Genomic DNA, 19421 nt, shown 5'->3' with positions numbered 1-19421 from the left:
CCCCCTTTTGTATGACCATGAGCAGCTGATAGGTGGTTATATCAAACAAAGTGCAAGAGAGTCTAGACAAATTATACACTGATATGCTTAAGAGACAGCTTTCAGACCCAATTCTAGTGCCCCAAGTTTAAAATATGGAGAAAGAGCAGATAAAGGTTCTAGAGACCATAGTAGCCTATAAAGAATATGGTGATCCCAGAAACTTTAGGAAGAATAAAAGTTCCTTAACTATTTTTCTTTAACATAAATTGTAATACATACTAAGAAAGAAATACAAATTATTAGAATGCTGTCGTATAATTTATTTTTTTTCTGTATAGCTCACTTAATTGACAATTTTCTAGCATCAGTTTGAATTATGTGATTTTACCTAATTTTAACTTTTTTCATTTTATCATAACAATAAGTGTATATCATTTGCAGTTATTCTTTCAGATTTTTTGGCATTGATACTGATTGGAAAAATTCTACTACTTGATGAACGTATGTAAATATGAATCACTATCTCAGACAAATCTGAAAGTATAGATAAAAGCACTGACTAAGCTCTCTAAATGCATTCAGCTCATCGAGTATTATATGAGTGAAAATACACAATGGCAATGTAGAAATAATCCATTCAATACACTGAAATGCATTTTCTTAAATTTACTAAGGTAATGATAGAAGCAACCTTGGAAATCAAATTCCATTCATCAAAGTCAATTAAAATTTAATTTAAATAATGGTATATTTAGATTCTGTGACAGGAATGGGTCTCCTTTGTCATCTAAATGAATTACATAATAGATAACAAGGACTAGTGGAATTTCAGCTGACTGTAGCAAATAAATTTATTTGTTTTTTTTAAATGAATGTTTTGTGCTAAAGAGAAGCTTTCAATTTTTATTATACTAAGTCATATCAAATCCAAATAAAAACTATGACAATGGTCATTACGTTTCAAAGTTGTCTTTGAAATGGACATTTTGCTCTGGTCTTGTCCATAATCACTCTTGCTACTACACTGTATATTATTCAAATGTGTCTTTTTCATACCTTATTTACAAATTTAAATAATCTCTATATGTACAGGTGGCAAAGTTTCAAGAGCATACATTTAACATGGGCAAATATGATCCATTTCCATGGCAAAAACTTTTACATTTCTCATGTCTTCAGGTTACTGCCAATGGACATTGCCTAGTGGGACAGTTGTTGACTAATACTAATAATTCATAGAAAAAAATCTGTCTCCCTCCAGAAAAAGAAAGACTAAAAATAAAAATCTATGAAGAGCTGTAGATTATTACTACTTTCTCACAAACCTAACAAGGTTGTTTCAACAGGAGGTTGTCCCTCTAATGGACCAGATCTTCTTCTCAACTATGAAACAAATGCTAATAAACTCAGATTGTTTGTTGCTTTTTTCTTCTAAAACTTCTTTGAGGAGAATTTTCATAGCACTCTATTTTCATGGACAAAACATTTACCTTCCCTTTCCCCAGTATTTTTACATAATTTTTCTAAACAAACTTTTCAGTATCATTACTTGGATTGATATGGAAATTTATTAGATAATATAGTATAATGTATTTCTCATGTTGAAAAAAGTAAAATTTACAATGAAAATTTATATGAATTACATACAAAATTATTATGAATTATCTATTGTCTTTTGATAGCAATACTACAAATGAAATAAAATATTTAAAATGTGTGATCCATTTGAGAAATTATCTCATTCACATTCAGTCTCTGACTTCTACTACCTATATGTTTGGAAGAAAAGAAAAATAACCTGGGGAAAAAATTACAAAGAATTAGAGCAATTACTTCTATCAATTGTTAATTGCTTCTATCAAAATATTAATTGTCATTAAATACATTTTTTGTGAGCTGGTGGAGTGGCTGAAGTGGTAGAGCACTTGCCCAGCAAGTGTGAAGCCCTGAGATCAAAGCCCAGTACTACCACAAAAAAATACATCTTTCATTTTATTACTGAATATTAAGTGTATAACATAATGTTTTTTGTGACATTTTCATGCATGCATATAATGTACCTTGATCATATTTTGTCATTATATTTTAAATAAATTTTTGATTTAGTTGCATATGTGTATGCATTTATGAAAAAACTGTCTCTTCACAACCAAAGTTTTCTATCCTGAATAGCTGGGTAATGATTTAGAATTTACTATGTAGTCAATAAGGAGCCTTTGCAGATGTATAATTATGCAAAGTGCATGATGATATTTCTGTTTTGGATCATCAATATAGAGAGCAACGTGGAAAGAGTTGAGACTGAGGTCAAGGATAATTGTTAGTAGATTAGGGCAATAATACAAGGGCAAGAACTACATAAATTTATAAATCCTTTATAAACTTCAAAGTTGTTGTGAATTCTAGTTATTATTGAGGGTAATCCTTCTGATAATTAAACCTCCTTGCATTAAGTGCAAAAATGAGTTGTATCAGACACATCTTCTATCACAATTGGGTTTTGTCAATAATGAGACTCCTTTATGTTATAAGCGAAGGCCAAAGTGTGAAACTAAACTGCTGTTTTGTGCTCCAATGGTCTTATTCTCTTATGCTAAAAAGAAATATGTTATTATATTAACTTCTCTTGATACTACAGAAAACCATCTACAACTATTCCACTCTGAATCTCTTTTAAGAGCAGCCTTTCCATTTTGACCAGAATGAATTTTCCTAGATGTAATTTAATTTAAATATAAATCTCCAATTTGCCATTTGCTGTATATATAGCCATAGGCATTCTAATAAGAAAATGAAGGTATCATTACACTTGGCCAAATCTATTCTTAAATGACTAGCTAATAGACTTGGCAAATTTTACATCTTTTATCAATGAAGATGTCATTAAACACAGACCCTGGAGCTATATTCTGAATTTCATTCTAAAATCAAAACACATTATCATTATCTGGGTTTGTCTCATTATTAGCTAGATCTCAGTACAATAGCAATTTCTTTAAACCTTATTGTTTGCTGCAATGAAATCTGGAAATATGCTTATAAAAAAAAGTACAAATATATTTCAGGTATTCCTTCTCTTTTTCCCTGCCCATATATTTGCTACTATTAAAGTATTTTACATGCTTAATATGGCTGTCTCCCAATATTTGAGAAGTTATGCTTTTAATAATGTCTGACAATCTTGGAAAAAAACTGTGAGGCCATATGTTAAGTAACAGAATTGGATTATAAAAACTGCATGAAAAATGCCCTAAGTCTCCTAAATTCTAACCTGTAGAGAGGATCCTTTATTATATATTTATACATACCACCTGGGGGTAACACGTGGTTCTAAAAAGAAGGTTGTTTAACACCAGAAAAACAGCTAACACCTTTGCTAAATGAATAGATAAAGGCAGACAAACTTAAGACACAACACAATAAATGATCATCAAGCACACATAGATTATGTTTGAGAATCGTCCAAGCACAGGCCTGCAAGCTATACTTTTAAGAATGCTGTTCTTGTTTGGTGGTTAATGTAGGCAGAGCTCTCTGGCAAGCTCCTTTTGGTAGAGGATCTGATTCCTCAGCACTGTTAGAAAACATATGCATATCTGTCATTTCAAAGACAAGGATGGTTTAGAGGAATGCATTCCCAAATGGAAAAACTCCTGAATGCAAAGCCAATGACTTACATCTCTTTATGTTTGGGTTTATACAGACCAAATGCAATGTGTTAGTATTTATCTATATGTTACACTCATGTGAAGGTGAAAACTAGAAAAGTAGCAATATAATTTTAGTGATTTAGTGCATAAGTTCACAGATCACATAAAAACCCAATCACATTGGTATCTACAGTGATTGTTGGACATTTCTACTTTTATTAAGGAAGTAATAAATTCTTTGTAGAGAAAATCACTGTAGTTTAAATTTTCTAGTTCATATTATTCTCTGGATGCTATTCTGCATGAATTCAACTAAGTGAATACTCAAAATAAGCTTAAGAAACAAAAATTATAAACACCCATTTTCTATAAGTGAGGAAGCTAGTGCAAGACCAGGGTGAGCTGGTTGTTGTTTCAAGTCTGGCCACTTTCTCCAAGAAACAAAGAGACTAAAAGTTTACCCGTCCTTTACTCCCAGCTGAAGTCTAACTGAAGACATATGAAAAGAAGAAAATTTGAGTAGTTTCAGAAAAGAAGGATTAAGCCCAGAGGGTCCTGTACACTTGTACTGAGATAACACAGAATAGTCTGTTGATTAGATAAATCTCCTTGGCAAGTGATTTGGGAGATGTATTTCTTCATAGATTCCAATGGGTTGCCCCAAAAGAGCTGAAAATGTGACCAAGAAAAAGTGTCAGGTGGGAAGAGAAAGACAGAAAAAAGATGATAACCACAACACCTTAGAGAACTCAGACCCCACATTTATATGAAAGGTAAATCAGCAGAGTGGAAAGAATCTGAATTTTGGAGAAAAACAGACTTAGATTGAAGTTTGGACAGAGATACATAAGAATCAGACTCCACCACTTAATAGGCAGAACACCTAATCATAATGAGACTCCAAAATGCTAAGTTACCAACTCCATAACGAGAATGATTAGGTTCAAATATCACCTTTGCCACTTGGTCTGTATTTCCATTTTTATAAAATAGAGGTAATAAATGTAGCTACCTCATTAATTGGCATAAGGATTAAACAAATAATTTCATATGAGGTACACAATACATTTTGAGGCATGGAGCTTAGAAGGGTTAGTTACTATGATTGCTGTTATTATTATTATTATATTAAAATTAATATTTTATTTTGATGTACCAAATTAGGTAATATAGGCAATTTAAAAGCACCTAGAAGCTGAGTGCCTATGGCTCACGTCTGTAATCCTAGATACTTGGTAGGCTGAGATTGGGAGGACAGCAGTTATAGGCCAGTTAGGACATATAATTTGTGAGACCTCATCTCCAAAATAACAAAAGCAAAATGAACTGGAGGTGTGGCTCAATTGTAGAGTACCTGCTTAGCAAGCATGAAGCCCTGAGTTGAAACTCCAGTCCTACCAAAAATACAATATAATAAAAGTACATAGTGCATGGTATTGACCCTTATTTATACTTGCTCTTCATTAAAACTTTATCTAAAATAGAGATCTAAAAATCTTCAATCAAGACTGTCCAGTAGGGGGCACTTTCTGTTCCTAAAACCTAGGTGTGTCCACAAGTTGAACAATCTGATCTACACGCTTCCTTATTCAATAAAGTGGTCCTTTGTGTCTGGGGCATCCCTATCAGAAGATTGACAAGCATTACTTTTATCCCTTATGGGTATTTGGTAAGTTGAATATAGACATGTGGAAGAACAAAATGCTATTCTTGAGAGAGCTGGAATAGATAAACACTGCTTCATGCCTGTGCAATTTTTCAAATTTATGGTTTTTGTCTTTGCACCTACTCAGAATGTCCCCCCTGTCCTCAGGTCACAGCTGTGGCACCCAGGCTGTCACTATTTAAGTTGTTCTATCACTTATTTCTATTATCTTTATTAAGATTTTAGATTTTTCAGATGTAGTAGTGTTTTGTTTGCATGATGTTTTAGTAAATTATACTGTTCATTACTCCCAAAGAATTACCCACTTCCGTGATTCATTGCCTTACATTTACAGTCACTAGGACTTTGCTTATTGTTTATTCTTGATTTTGGAAAAAAAAACTAAAAAGTTCCCTTTTGTTCAGATTCTTTATTTTCCCTGTCTAGTTACGGAATGCTAGAACACTGATTATACCCAATTTTTCAAATTCAAAGTTTATTATGTGGTGCATTTTCTTTAAAAATTGGATTATAGAGACATGAGCATACACTGCTTAAGAAGCAAAGGAGTTGGATATATGATTTGTGCACTTATACTTAATTTCCCTATATCCTCACAGCTATTATCTATGACATTTATGAACCTACATTGATTTATTATCAAATGAAAGTTTTAAAAGCTCAGTAATTTTGAATGTCAGCATATACTTAAAATAATGAATTTAAGAGGGAATCATCTGATTAAACATCAAAACACCTAACAGCATTTCAGGATGAGCATATTTATATATATATATTTGAATATTCTGAATCTTTCTTAAAATGATTCTTCACAGTGTCTTAAAAACAAAACCAAGTTAAAACAAAAGAAGACTTCAAGAGGAGTACACCAAGTGATGATATGCAAGTTTTATAAGCTCAAACTTTCCCTGTGGAAAGATGAAGTTCATTTTGCTGTTGTGTTGCATTTGGTCCACTCAATATTTTAAACAGTAGAGAAATTTTACATTTAAAAAGCATATTTCTGCTTGTTGGGCACAGAGGCCCAACTCTGTAATCATAGCTACTTCAGAGGTGGAGATTAGGGACAAAAGTTCTTAAGACCCTCCCATCTTAACCAATGGCTGGGTGTGGTAGTGCCTGCCTGTCATTCCAACCATGCAGGGAAGTGCAAACAGGAGCATCACCACCGGAACATAAAACAAGACACTATCTCAAAAATAGCCAATGCAAAAAGCACTGTTGGAGTAGCTCACGTGGTGGAGCGATTGCCTAATAAGTGTGAGGTCCTGAGTTCAGATTCTGTACTGCAGAAAATAATGTTTCTAATTTGTTAAAAATAAAAACAACGAGGGTAATACTTCTAATTTGCAAAATTAGTGGGTGAATATCGGCTGTGCCTTCTACTTGTATCATAAATTTGCCAAATGCCTGTGGGGTCACTTCTCAGTTTTCTCCACTGATTACTGTTAGTAGATAATCTCTGCAGACATTTGTACTAGGGACCACAAACATAGAGATGCAGGTGTGCCAAGCTCTCACACTCAGCAATGTGTACAACCCACTAGATACAAGTTAGGAAACCTTCAAGAGGTTTTATAATGTAGACTATATCAATGGAAGAGCCATGATGAAATGAGAACAATTACCCACTTAGCTCTTGAAAAACTACACTGTATAGCCATTAAACATGTTTTCAAAAAGTTATAATGTGCAAATATAAAACTGATTTAGTTAAGTTACAAAATCAGATATACCACACAGTTGTAGATATGTCATTGACAGTTGTCAATAGATGGTTAATTGTTGTGCTACATTGTGTTATAGAAAACAATTACAGGGCAAAAGATCAGTATTTGTACATTAATTACAATTAATTACATTTTCATTTAATACTTTTAGAGCTAATTAGTGAGGCAAGTGTGCTCCTTTATAACAGAGAGAGGAAAGAAAATATTATAATATGAGTATTATCTGAAGTTTAAGGTCCAGAAGAAATGGATGAATACTTGAAAAAGGGTAGAGATCATGGTTATTGGGAATTGATGAGTACAGTATTAGTTAAACAACATTTTAAGTAAAACAGTTTTTTGATTACATTTTTGTTGTCAAAAGAGTAATTATTCTTGTAGATGGTTAAAAATATAAATAAAAATAAGAAAATATAAGTCACTTATAATCTTATTGTCCAGATTGCTTACTGTTTCAAGTTTTGAACTTTTGTTTCATGTCTTGCTCCTGCTAAAACATAAGCTACCTAAAGATCAGTGTCTTCCATTTTACTCACCAATATATCAAAGATCATAGGTCAGACCTTGCCATGAACAAACAAACAATTCACAGTATACTGAGTGAAAAAATGTAATTTACAAATTAGGATTCTATTGCACTCTTAATTTTGTTTTTAATTTTTTAATTTAACAGCACATTGAATTTTCATTTGTCATTAACTAAAGTCCTTTTTTAAATGATTATTTGAAATGCCATATTTTTACAATATAATACTTAGGTTGTTCCATAACTATTACTGTCATGAAAGTGTTTCAGTGAACATCTTTACACATAAATCTGGTTAGTGTCTGATTATTTAATTATGACATATCAATAACAGAAGCAGAAAAACTAGATCAAATGAAATATTTAATATATTTTCTCTGTCTACCATAAATTTCTCTAAAAGCAGTGAATAGAACATTGAGGCTGACCATTATCATTTTTTCTTTTTTTATAGGAAAAATAAACACTGTATACTTGTCTTGATTTATAATTATTCCATTACTGACAGTGCTGAATTTCTGTATCTGTCAATAATACAATTATTGATTAGAAACATTGTTATTCCAGAAATTTTATGTGGAACATTATTTGGAAAATTATTCTAACCTCTATAAAAATGCACATTTATAGTTTTGTGCTACATAATTATATTAATTTTAATATAATTTAATATAATTTTAAATATAATTTAATATAATATATTTAATATAATTTAATATAATATGGCTTTCAAATGCAATACACACATACATATCTATCATTCTACAGCTATAAAGTATATGTATGCATTTCTATGGTGCATACATTGATACATACATGTACATTTATTATCTGATGACACATGTATACTTAGTAGCTAGCAAAAACATAAATCTTAGAATAGTAATTTAGAGAATGTTAACTTCTCGTGTATATTATAGATAAAATACATTTGTGAGGAACTGACTAAACAGCTGCCGCTAAAGACAGGAAAAAAAACTGGCGAGTCCCCCTAACCACTTAGCGAGACTAAGACAGAGTTTCTGCTTAAATGCCAACACCAGGACTGGATACTTGAAGAGTAACACCAGAACTACTAAGACTGAATTTCTATTCTACCTGAACCTGGAATTTTTTCTTTTTTTTTTTCATGTGTTTGTCTACCACATCTCCCTGTTGATTTCTTTGGCTTTTTCTTTTTCTTTCTTTTTCTTTCTTTCTTTGTTTTATTAGTTTTAATATTGTAAGTTAGCTAACACTAAATTACACACAGACTAGGGACAGAAACAGCACCAAGTGGAGTGATGAGAAGATGAAAAAAGGATAGAAACCATTCTCCTCCCAAAATAAATTAATACAGGATTCAGAGGGAAATGAAGAAAGTGGATACCCAGTTCCAGACTCCAATTAAACAAAGATAAACTATGCCAAGGAACTCAATGAAGGCCACAAAAACACTCTGAAAGAAGAAATCCTACAAGTAATCACTGAGAATTGCATGGACATGTTACTAGACATGGTCAACAAATATGTACAGGAGGCACTCAGAAATTCAAACACAACAAAAATAAAGAATATGAGAAGACACAGAAACAATTAAATGAAATCATAGGAGCCCTAATAAACACCAACTGAAATACAGATCACCATAAACAGAGAGATAAATGAATTAAGGGTGAAAATTGACAATATTAGAGGAGGTAACCCACAATATGGAAAACCTCAGAAAAAAGAATGAAACAGAAATACAAAACATGATGGAAGGCCACTCCAGTGGACTAGAACAAGCAGAATACAGAATCTCAGAATTTGAAGAAGAAATGGAAATTAAGGAAAAACTGAAGAGCTATTAGTCAAGCAACTCAAGACTTATGAAAGAGATATGCAAGAACTCACCAACTCCATCAAAAGACCAAAGCTAAGAATCATGGGCATTTAAGAAGGAGAAAAGGTGCAAGCAAAAAGAATTCATAATATATTCAACAAAATAATAACAGAAAATTTCCCAAATCTAGAGAAAACTATGCCCATTCAAATACAGGAAGTCTCCAGGACACCAAACAGACTTGACCAAAATAGAACTACCCCATGATATATTATCATTAAAACAAGCAAAGAGAGTAAAGAAAGAATATTGAAGGCTGTGAGAGAAAAAAAATAACATACAAAGGTAAATCCATCAAAATCATAGCAGATTTCTCAACAGAAACCATAAAAGCAAAAAGGGCATTGAGTGAGGTATTCTAGACACTGAATGAAAATAGTTTCAACCCTAGGATACTCTATCCAGCAAAACTTTCATTCAAAAATAGATGGAGCAATAAAAGTCTTCCATGATAAGCAGAAACTAAAACAATATATGACCACAAGCCACTACTACAAAAGGTTCTTCAAGAAATTCTGCACAGAGAAAATAAAAACAAACAAAACCATGAAAAGACAGACAGTACCAAACCAAAGGAGAGAAAAGGCAAGAAAGTAGAGAGTAACATTGATTCAGATACACACAATCAAACCCTTAAACAACAAAGAGAAGAAAATGACAAGATTCTCCACATACCTATCAATACTAACACTGAATGTTAATGGACTTAATTCCTCCATAAAAAGACACCATTTGGCAAACTGGATTAAAAGGAAAATCAAACAATTTGTTGCTTACAGGAGACCCATTTCATCAACAGAAACAAGCACTAGCTTAAGGTGAAAGGCTGGAAGAAGATTTACCAAGACAGTGGCCCCTGAAAACAGGCCAGAGTAGCAATATTTATATTGGACAATGTAGACTTCAAACTTACATTGATTAAATGAGATAAAGGACACTTCATACTAATAAAAGGGGAAATACACCAAACACAAATAACAATTATCAACCTATATGCACCCAACATCAATGCACCCAATTTCATCAAACATACTCTGAAGGACCTAAAAATATATATAGACTCCAACACAGTGGTAGTGGGAAACTTTAATACCCCCCTATCACCAATAGTTGATCATCCAAGCAAAATAATCAATAAAGAAATTCTAGAACTAAATCACACCATAGATCAAATGGACCTAACAGATGTCTACAGAATATTTCATCCAATTTCTGCACAATATACATTCTTCTCAGCAGCCCATGGAACCTTCTCTGAAATTGATCATATCTTAGGGCACAAAGCAAGCCTCAGCAAATATAAGAAAATAGAAATAATCCCATGCATTGTATCTGATGACAATGCATTAAAACTAGAAATCAACAACAAAAACAGCAGAAGAAAACATGCAAATAATTGGAAGCTGAACAACACATTGCTCAATGAAGAATGGGTCACTGATGAAATAAAAGAGGAAATTAAAAAGTTCCCGGAAGTTAATGAAAATGCAAACATGACCTACTGGAACTTATGGGACACAGCAAAGGCAGTATTAAGAGGAAAGTTTATAGCCATGACTGCATATATTAAAAGTACAGAAAGATCTTGAATCAATAACCTAATGTTACATTTCAAACTCCTAGAAAAACAAGAACAAGCAAATCTCAAAACAAGCAGAAGGGGAGAAATAAAAATAAGGGCTGAAATCAATGAAATAGAAACAAACAAACAAACAAAAAGCACAAAGAATCAATGAAACAAAAAGCTGGTTCTTTGAAAAAATAAATAATATTGACACACCCCTGGCAAACATGAGTAAAATGAGGAGAGAAAATAACCGAAATCAGTAAAATCAGAAATGCAAAAGGGGAAATAACAACAAACACCATTGAAATCCAGGAAATCATCAGAGACTACTTAGAGAACCTATATTCCAATGAATTTTAAAATCTTGCAGAAATGGACTGATTTCTAGATACTTATGACCATTCAAATCTGAACCAAGAGGAAATTAATTACTTGAATAGATCTATAGCACAAAATGAAATTAAAGCAGCAATAAAGAGTGTCCCAAAAAAGAAAAGTCCAGGACATGATGGATTCTCTGTTGAAGTCTATCAGACATTTAAAGAAGAACTAATACCAACCCTCCTTAAACTGTTCCATGAAATAGAAAGGGAAGGAACACTGACTAACTCATATTATGAAGCCAATATTACTTTCATCTCAAAACCAGACAAAGACACCTCCAAAAAGGAGAACTAGAGGCCAAATTCCTTAATGAACTTTGATGCAAAATTCCTCAATAAAATAATGGCAAATCAAATCCACCATCATATCACAAAGATCAAAACGACCAAGTCGGCTTCATCCCAGGGATGCAGGAGTGGTTCAACATATGCAAATCTATAAATGTAATACAGCATATCAATAGAAGCAAAGACAAAAACCACTTGATCATCTCAATAGATGCAGAAAAAGCCTTCGACAAGATCCAACACCACTTCATGATAAAAACTCTAAGAAAACTAGGAATAGAAGGAAAGTACCATAACATTGTAAAGGCTATATATGACAAACCTACAGCCAATATCATACTTAATGGTGAAAAGCCAAAACCATTCCCCTAAAATCAGGAACAACAAAAGGGTGCCCACTATCCCCCCTCCTATTCAACATAGTCCTGGAATTCCTAGACAGAGCAATTAGGCAAGAAGAAATAACAGGAATACAAACTGGTTAAGAAACTGTCAAAATATCCCTATTTGCAGAAGATATGATTCTGTACCTTAAAGACCCAAAAAACTCACCAAAACTCTTAGACACTACAAACAGCTACAGCAACATGGCAGGATACAAAATCAACTTACGAAAATCATTAGCTTTTCTGTACACCAATAGCATATAAACTGAGAAAGAATATATGGAAACAATTCTATTTATAATAGCCTCAAAAAAAAAAATCAAATTCCTAGGAGTAAACTTAACAAAGGATGCAAATGACTTCTACAAAGAGAACTTCAAATGCCTGAAGAAAGAGATCAAGAAAGACTACAGAAGGTAGAGAGATCTCCTGTGCTCATGGATTGGTAGAATCAACATATTAAAAATGGCTATACTCCCAAAAGCAATCTAAATGTTTAATGCAATTCCCGTCAAAATCCCAATGACATTCATCACAGATTGAAAAATCTACCCTAAAGTTCATTTGGAAACACAAGATACTGTGAATAGCCAAGGCAATACTCAGCAAAAAGAGCAATGCTGGAGGTATCACAATACCCGACTTCAAACTATACCACAAAGCAATAGCAATAAAAACAGCATGGTACTGGCACAAAAACAGACATGATGACCAGTGGAACAGAATAGAGGACCCGGATACTATTCCACGCAGCTATGCCCACCTTATTTTTGACAAAGATGCCAAAAACATATGGTGAAGAAAAGACAGCCTCTTCAACAAATGTTGCTGGGAAAGGTGGTTATCCACCTGCAAAAAACTGAACCTAGATCCATGCTTATCACCCTGTGCTAGTATCAACTCAAAATGGATCAAGGACCTTAATATCAGACCAGAGTCTCTGAAGTTAGTACAGGAAGGAGCAGGAAACACTCTGGAACTAATAGGTATAGACAAGAACTTCCTCAATAGAACCCAGCAGCTCAGCAACTAAGAAAGAATGGAAAAATGGAACTTCATAAAATTAAAAAACTTCTGCACAACAAAAGAAATGGTCTCTAACTGAAGAGATCACCCACAGAGTAGGAGAAAATATTTGCCACCTATACATCAGACAAAGGACTAATAACCAGAATATACAGGGAAGTTAAAAAACTAAACTCTCTCAAAATCAATGAACCAATAAAGAAATGGGCAATTGAACTAAATAAAACTTTCTCAAAAGAAGAAATTCAAATGGCCAAAAAACACATGAAAAAATGCTCACCATCTCTGGCCATAAAAGATATGCAAATCAAAACCACACTAAGATTCATCCTCACCCCTGTTAGAATAGCCATCATCAAAAACACCACCACCAACAGGTGTCGGCGAGGATATGGGGAAAAAGGAGCCCTCATACACTGCTGGTGGGAATGCAAGCTGGTGCAACTATTCTGGAAAACAATACGGAGGCTTCTTAAAAATGTAAATATAGATCTGCTATATGATCCAGCAATCCCACTCCTGGGGATATACCCAAAGGAATGCAACTCAGGTTACTCCAGAGGCACCTGCACACCCATGTTTATTGCAGCACTATTCACAATAGCCAAGTTATGGAAACAGCCAAGATTCCCCACTACAGACAAATTGATAAGAAAATGTGGTACTTATGCACAATGGGGTTTTACTCAGGCATAAAGAAGAATGAAATCTTTTTATTCTTAAATAAATGGATGGAACTGGAGAACATCATTCTGAGCAAGGTTAGTCAGGCTTAGAAGACCAAAAATCCTATGTTCTCCCTCATATGCAGACTTTAGATCTAGGGCAGATACAGCACTGTTGTTGCACTTGGGCCACATGCTAAGGGGAGAGCACATGTATGGGGATAGGAAGAAAACCCAAAACATGAAAGTGTGTGATGTCCGCCTTGCAGAGCAACTAATACAGAAACCTTAAAGTGACAGAGGTCAATATGGGAAGGGGATCAGGAACTAGTGAAAAGGTCAGAGATGAATCAACTTGGGATGTAACACATTTGTACATGGAAGTAATGCTAGGAATCTCTCTGTATAGCTACCCTTATCTCAACTAGCAAAAATGCTTTGTCTTTCTTACCGTTGCTTATGTTTTCTCTTCAACAAAATTAGAGATAAAGGCAGGACAGGTTCTGCCTGGAAGCGAAGGTAGGAGCGGGGTAGAGGGTGAGGGAGGGGGGTAGAGGGTGGGGGAGGGGGATAGAGGGTGGGGGAGGGGGGTAGAGGGTGGGGGAGGGGGGTAGAGGGTGGGGGAGGGGGCAGAGGGGAGAAATGAGCCAAACAATGTATGCACATGTGAATACATGAATAAAAAATTAAAAAACACATCTGTGCATAACTCTGATATTGAAACTGTGCTTTCTGTCTTCCTCTCCCCTACTTCACACACATATATACCTTGAACTGGAAGAAGAAAATAGTAGTTCCATATATGTAAAACTTAGCAAAAATTTAAATACCTTCACAAAGCCTGAATGACTATGTCATGGATTTTACAGCTCCAAACTGTAAAAAGAACAGTTGTATTGTAAACTAAAAATTTTAGTTTGAGTTGTATAATTTATCTGTTATAGTGATAAACATATATATAATGATGATAATGATAATAAGCACAAAAATATGAACTAAAATTATATACATCCTTATTCAAAGACCCTTTTGGAGTTTTCTTGTTTAAAATTGGGGTAAGAAGATTAATTACACATATCTTCAAAGATGAGAGGGAAAAGCTGTGTTTAATCAGGTGGAATAAAGTTGAAGGAAGGTGGTCTTGACTGAATCTTCAGACAGAAATGGTATAGGCAGTAAGTATCCTCACTGTTCAAAGAAGCCCTCTGCCCAGCTACCCAGGATATAAATCTTGTGTTGCTGGCCATCTTTCAAATGCAGACTAGTAACAAGTGGCAGATGTTTGTCTGCAGCTGCCATAGGATCCATCTGCAGTTTGCACCTGTTGTTTTGCTGGGGCCAGAGTGCAGGTGTGCATATAAAAATGCAAAGGGCAAGTCAACAGCAAAATTAAAGAAGTGGATTTTCCTCTCTCATGTTCTGTTTTCCTTCCTTTCCTTCCACCTCAAGAGTCAAGACGCTGATGGGATAATAACCCAAGGCCAGCTTCAGCCAATTACTCTAAGACAGTAATTATCATAATTTTTCACTACAATATTTGAAAAAAGAGAGCATGAGAAAAACAAATTTGAAAGCCAAACGGAAAAAAAGAGATAAATTATTCTCCAAGGGCAGCCTCTGCTTGGACTATTTTGATTCATGTTGATATAAGAAACACTTTGCTGTCAACAGAAATACTACTAATGTGTGATTACATATTCAGCATTTCATTTTTTAACAAAGCATAGTTGGTTTAAATATACTTTTAAGAAACAACACCAACAGGTAATTTTTCTTGAATATTTCAATGGTTGATTATAGTTTAAAAATCAGACTTCTGTATACCAGTGCTTCTCAAAATTCACTGTACCTATAAAGCCATTATCAATATTGTTGAATTGCAGATTTAGGTTTGCAACGGGGCCTGGGCTTTGCATTTACATGAAATTCTCAGATGCTGCCTGTTTAGCAACCACACTTTCAATAACAAGGCTGCAGATTATGAATGTGATTTCATAACATAAAACTTGTGAAATTATTTTGAAAACTGAAAAGAGAAATCATTCAGCATAAATATGTAAAATTTTAGAATTAGATTCACATGAACAATAACTGTAACAAGCTATATTAATAACTCAAATCTGAAGACAAGTTATTCAGCCATATGTTAAGTCATTGTATCAGTAGTAAGCATTCACCTACCTTGGAAATACTGATTTGTGTTCTGTGAGTACTACTTTCACCATTATTGTCCCCAGTTATGGTAGATGGACTAACAAACTTTTCTTCTTGACATCTATTTCTAATCCATTCTTGCCCTTACTGTGAGATTCTTATGTTTGCAAATCTTTCTTCTTTTTGAGAACAGATATTATAGAGTATCTCCTTCTCTGATCTTTTAAATTTTTCTATTAAGCTGGCTGAAGAGCTGCAATCTTAACTCATTTGGATCCCAACAATACTTCTGGCTTTTCTAACTACATTTTTCTCTTATCTCTTTTCATACTAAGTATGGCTCATAGCCAAGTAGTATGATTGACAAATGCGAATCTCAGACTTATCACAGACCTACTAAATTATGGCCTTTATTTTATAAAGATCCTCGGGTAATTTGTGTGCATGAGACAGTTGGGGAAGCAGAGCTCTGAACTTTAACATCTCTGACAATAACATGTAAATCCCCACTCTTATCTTTAATTAGGAACATGTTGGAAATCAGTGGGAACTTTGGAGACAGACATAGAACTCTTCAAATCACAGCCCTTTGGCTTTTGAGATGATGTTTTTGATCAGGCAACCAACATTTTGCCTCACTCTCCTCATTTGTGAAATGATGAGACTATCTTTCTCAGAGGTTGTTGCAGTATAGGGTATGATGAAAATAATAAGTATTTAGCACAGCGTCTGACTTATAATAAGAGATCATTTTTTGGTTAAAATTTATTATTAAGAAACTAGGCAAATGATCGGTTGTGGATGTCAGAGGCTGCAGAGTAATTGTAGATATTTGTGAATTAATGCTGAACTGAAAAACTTTGTGATACATTCTAATACTATGTTACTTTGCCACAATACAGAAATTCTCAGCTTTTCAACTAATTTTATATCTTCAAGAATTCTTACTTTTCCCCTAGCATCCTGATCAGTATAGTAATTTTTCTTTTATTTTTCTCTGAGAAACATTTTTAGGTAATGGGGGGAAAATGAGCCCTCTCTTACAATATATCAAAGCAAATGAAAGACTGTTTAAAATACATTTCTTTGCAAAACTTATTAAATGGATCATTATTTATGTGAGATTTTTAGAAGTCATTAGGGACTATTGTGCAAACTTTAAACTGACATTGGACAGGTAAATTATGTTTAGGCAGTTTTCAAAATCTGGGTTTTTTTGATGCAGTAGACCATAGCATCTCTTTGATGTGCTATTTTGTAATTCATCAAATTATTCTGCAGCATATGCATAGCTATCATGATGCTAATGGATATTCATATTTAAATTATGAACTAAAGTTATCTTATACTTAAATAAACCAATTTTTTCATATAAAAAAGAAGAACCAAAGAACTGTAAAGCAGAATACAACATTTGAACACATTTTTATGGTGTTGTAATTTCTAGATCATCTCTGTATTTGTATCTCTTATCAGTTTATGGCCTCTCAGTTTCCAATGCACCCTTCAATGTGATAAACAGCAAAAATTGCTTGAGCATTTTATCTTCAAAGTGAATATGATGCTAAACTTTCTGGGTAGAGGGAGGTGGAAGAAAATTGACGCAGAACACAAGTTCCAGCCCAGGCCAGGAGGGTCAGTGGTGTGGGTGTGAGGACATCTGCTAGAAACTGTGCCAGCAGTCATGGGCTGAGGTGTTGGTTCTTCTGTGGACATAAATTCCTCAGTTTGGCAATATTTCTGCAAATAACCTGGACTCCCTGGGCAAGCACTGCTTCACCTGCTGGCATGCAGTTACCTGTGTCCCATAGGGAACACTCAAGCGGTTCTTCCTCTACCATCTAACCTCCGAAAGTCTTCTACCCTTACCAACACATGGATTCCCACATCTCGCCCACACACTAGAGAAGGTAACCTGCTGTTTGTGTGGCAACACCAACCAGCTTGGTTAAACCAAATCAATGAACATCTCCATTATCCAATGGCCACACCACATTTCTGTAAGGGAAGTCGGAATCCCAAATTTGCCCTTCCTTGGATCAGCCTTAGGGTCAACATACAGAATTTCCTTATATTTTATAGTTACACTAATTATGCTTAATTCATTATACTAAAATTATCCTTCTTTAAACCATTTTATGGTTATATTTCTATGACTGGATTCTGTCACTACACTGTCTTTCTATAATTAGAAGTGAAAATTATCCTGGAGATAATTTTGTTACAAAAGGACTACTACTTTTTTTAAACTACCTATGTGCTAGTTCTTCATAAGCATTATCTGACTTAATTCTGACAAAAACTTCTACAAAGTGGGTATTATTATCCCCATTTTACAGATGAAGTACTAAGTGTTAAACCTCATGTAAATGATCAAGGTCAAGTGATTTGACTCTGAATTTTAAGCAAGTCATCTTGCAGTACTAGGGCTGCATTTAAAACTACACCCCTATTGTGAAAACATTCCAAAACTTAGATTACATGTCCAAGAATACTTCATGTTTTCTGGAATGACTGACTAACATGCTATTTTATTTATAGGTTTATCATCCCAATAGATTGAAAAGTTTCTTAAATGCATTTCACAATAGTATTTATAGAGTATGGACTTTGCCTTATGAGTTTTCATGGTTCACCTAAATTGATATCTTTTTTAAAAAAATTATAAGACTCAGAGAATATAATTGTCAGATAATATATAAGATTTTTAGATAAATTTAAACATAAGAAAAATAATGAGTTTTTTTGCTATACGCCTGTGCCAGGCGTGGCTTGTGTCATATTTTTATTAAACAATATTTTTTTTACTAAAAAAAATCTGAAATCCAAATATAACTGCATGTTCTGTGCTTTTCTTTGCTAACTCTGGCAACCTTAGAAGGTTTCTTTGCTTTCTGGATCTACATATCTCTGAGATCCTATCTGTATCAAAATAAGCTGCAAATAAGTCTATCTAGAAAAATTTTCCAAGCATAACATATTGCTCACTTCAAGAAATCTATTTCCTAATTTTCCTAGATTCCTAGTATATCCTAAGAAGGTTCTAAGATCTAAGTAGCTCCCTAATAGACTTAATTTTATTATCATGACATGCCATCTGTTACAATTCATGGAAATGGTAAAATTTGTATGAGCCCACAAAACTTGTACTACATGGGAATATGAAAAATTCATAATCATTTCAGGAAATAGGAAATTTAGGATAACCATTGCCATTGAACAACTATTAACCCATTGTGACACTTTGGAGGTATTGAGAACAATGTTTAACACAGGCAACACAATTGACTCTCTTACAAATATTACTAGTCAGAGTTTTTCTATCTTCATGGTTTCCCATTCACAAAATCCTCTGATTGAACTCCTAGACTCAATTTCACCATAGAAGGGGCTAATTTTTAAATAAAAATGTTTATTGTTATTATAATATTTACTAATAAGAACCTTATTTTATCTGGGCTCATTGCCACTATAACAGATTATGTACTCAATCTTCTCTTGCAGCTTCATATAACCATATAACTAAATTTTGCT

Source organism: Castor canadensis, chromosome 13, assembly GCF_047511655.1.
Source record: "Castor canadensis chromosome 13, mCasCan1.hap1v2, whole genome shotgun sequence".
Lineage (NCBI taxonomy): Eukaryota > Metazoa > Chordata > Mammalia > Rodentia > Castoridae > Castor > Castor canadensis.
The sequence above is the reverse complement of the archived record's forward strand: the minus strand, read 5'-3'. Positions refer to the sequence as shown.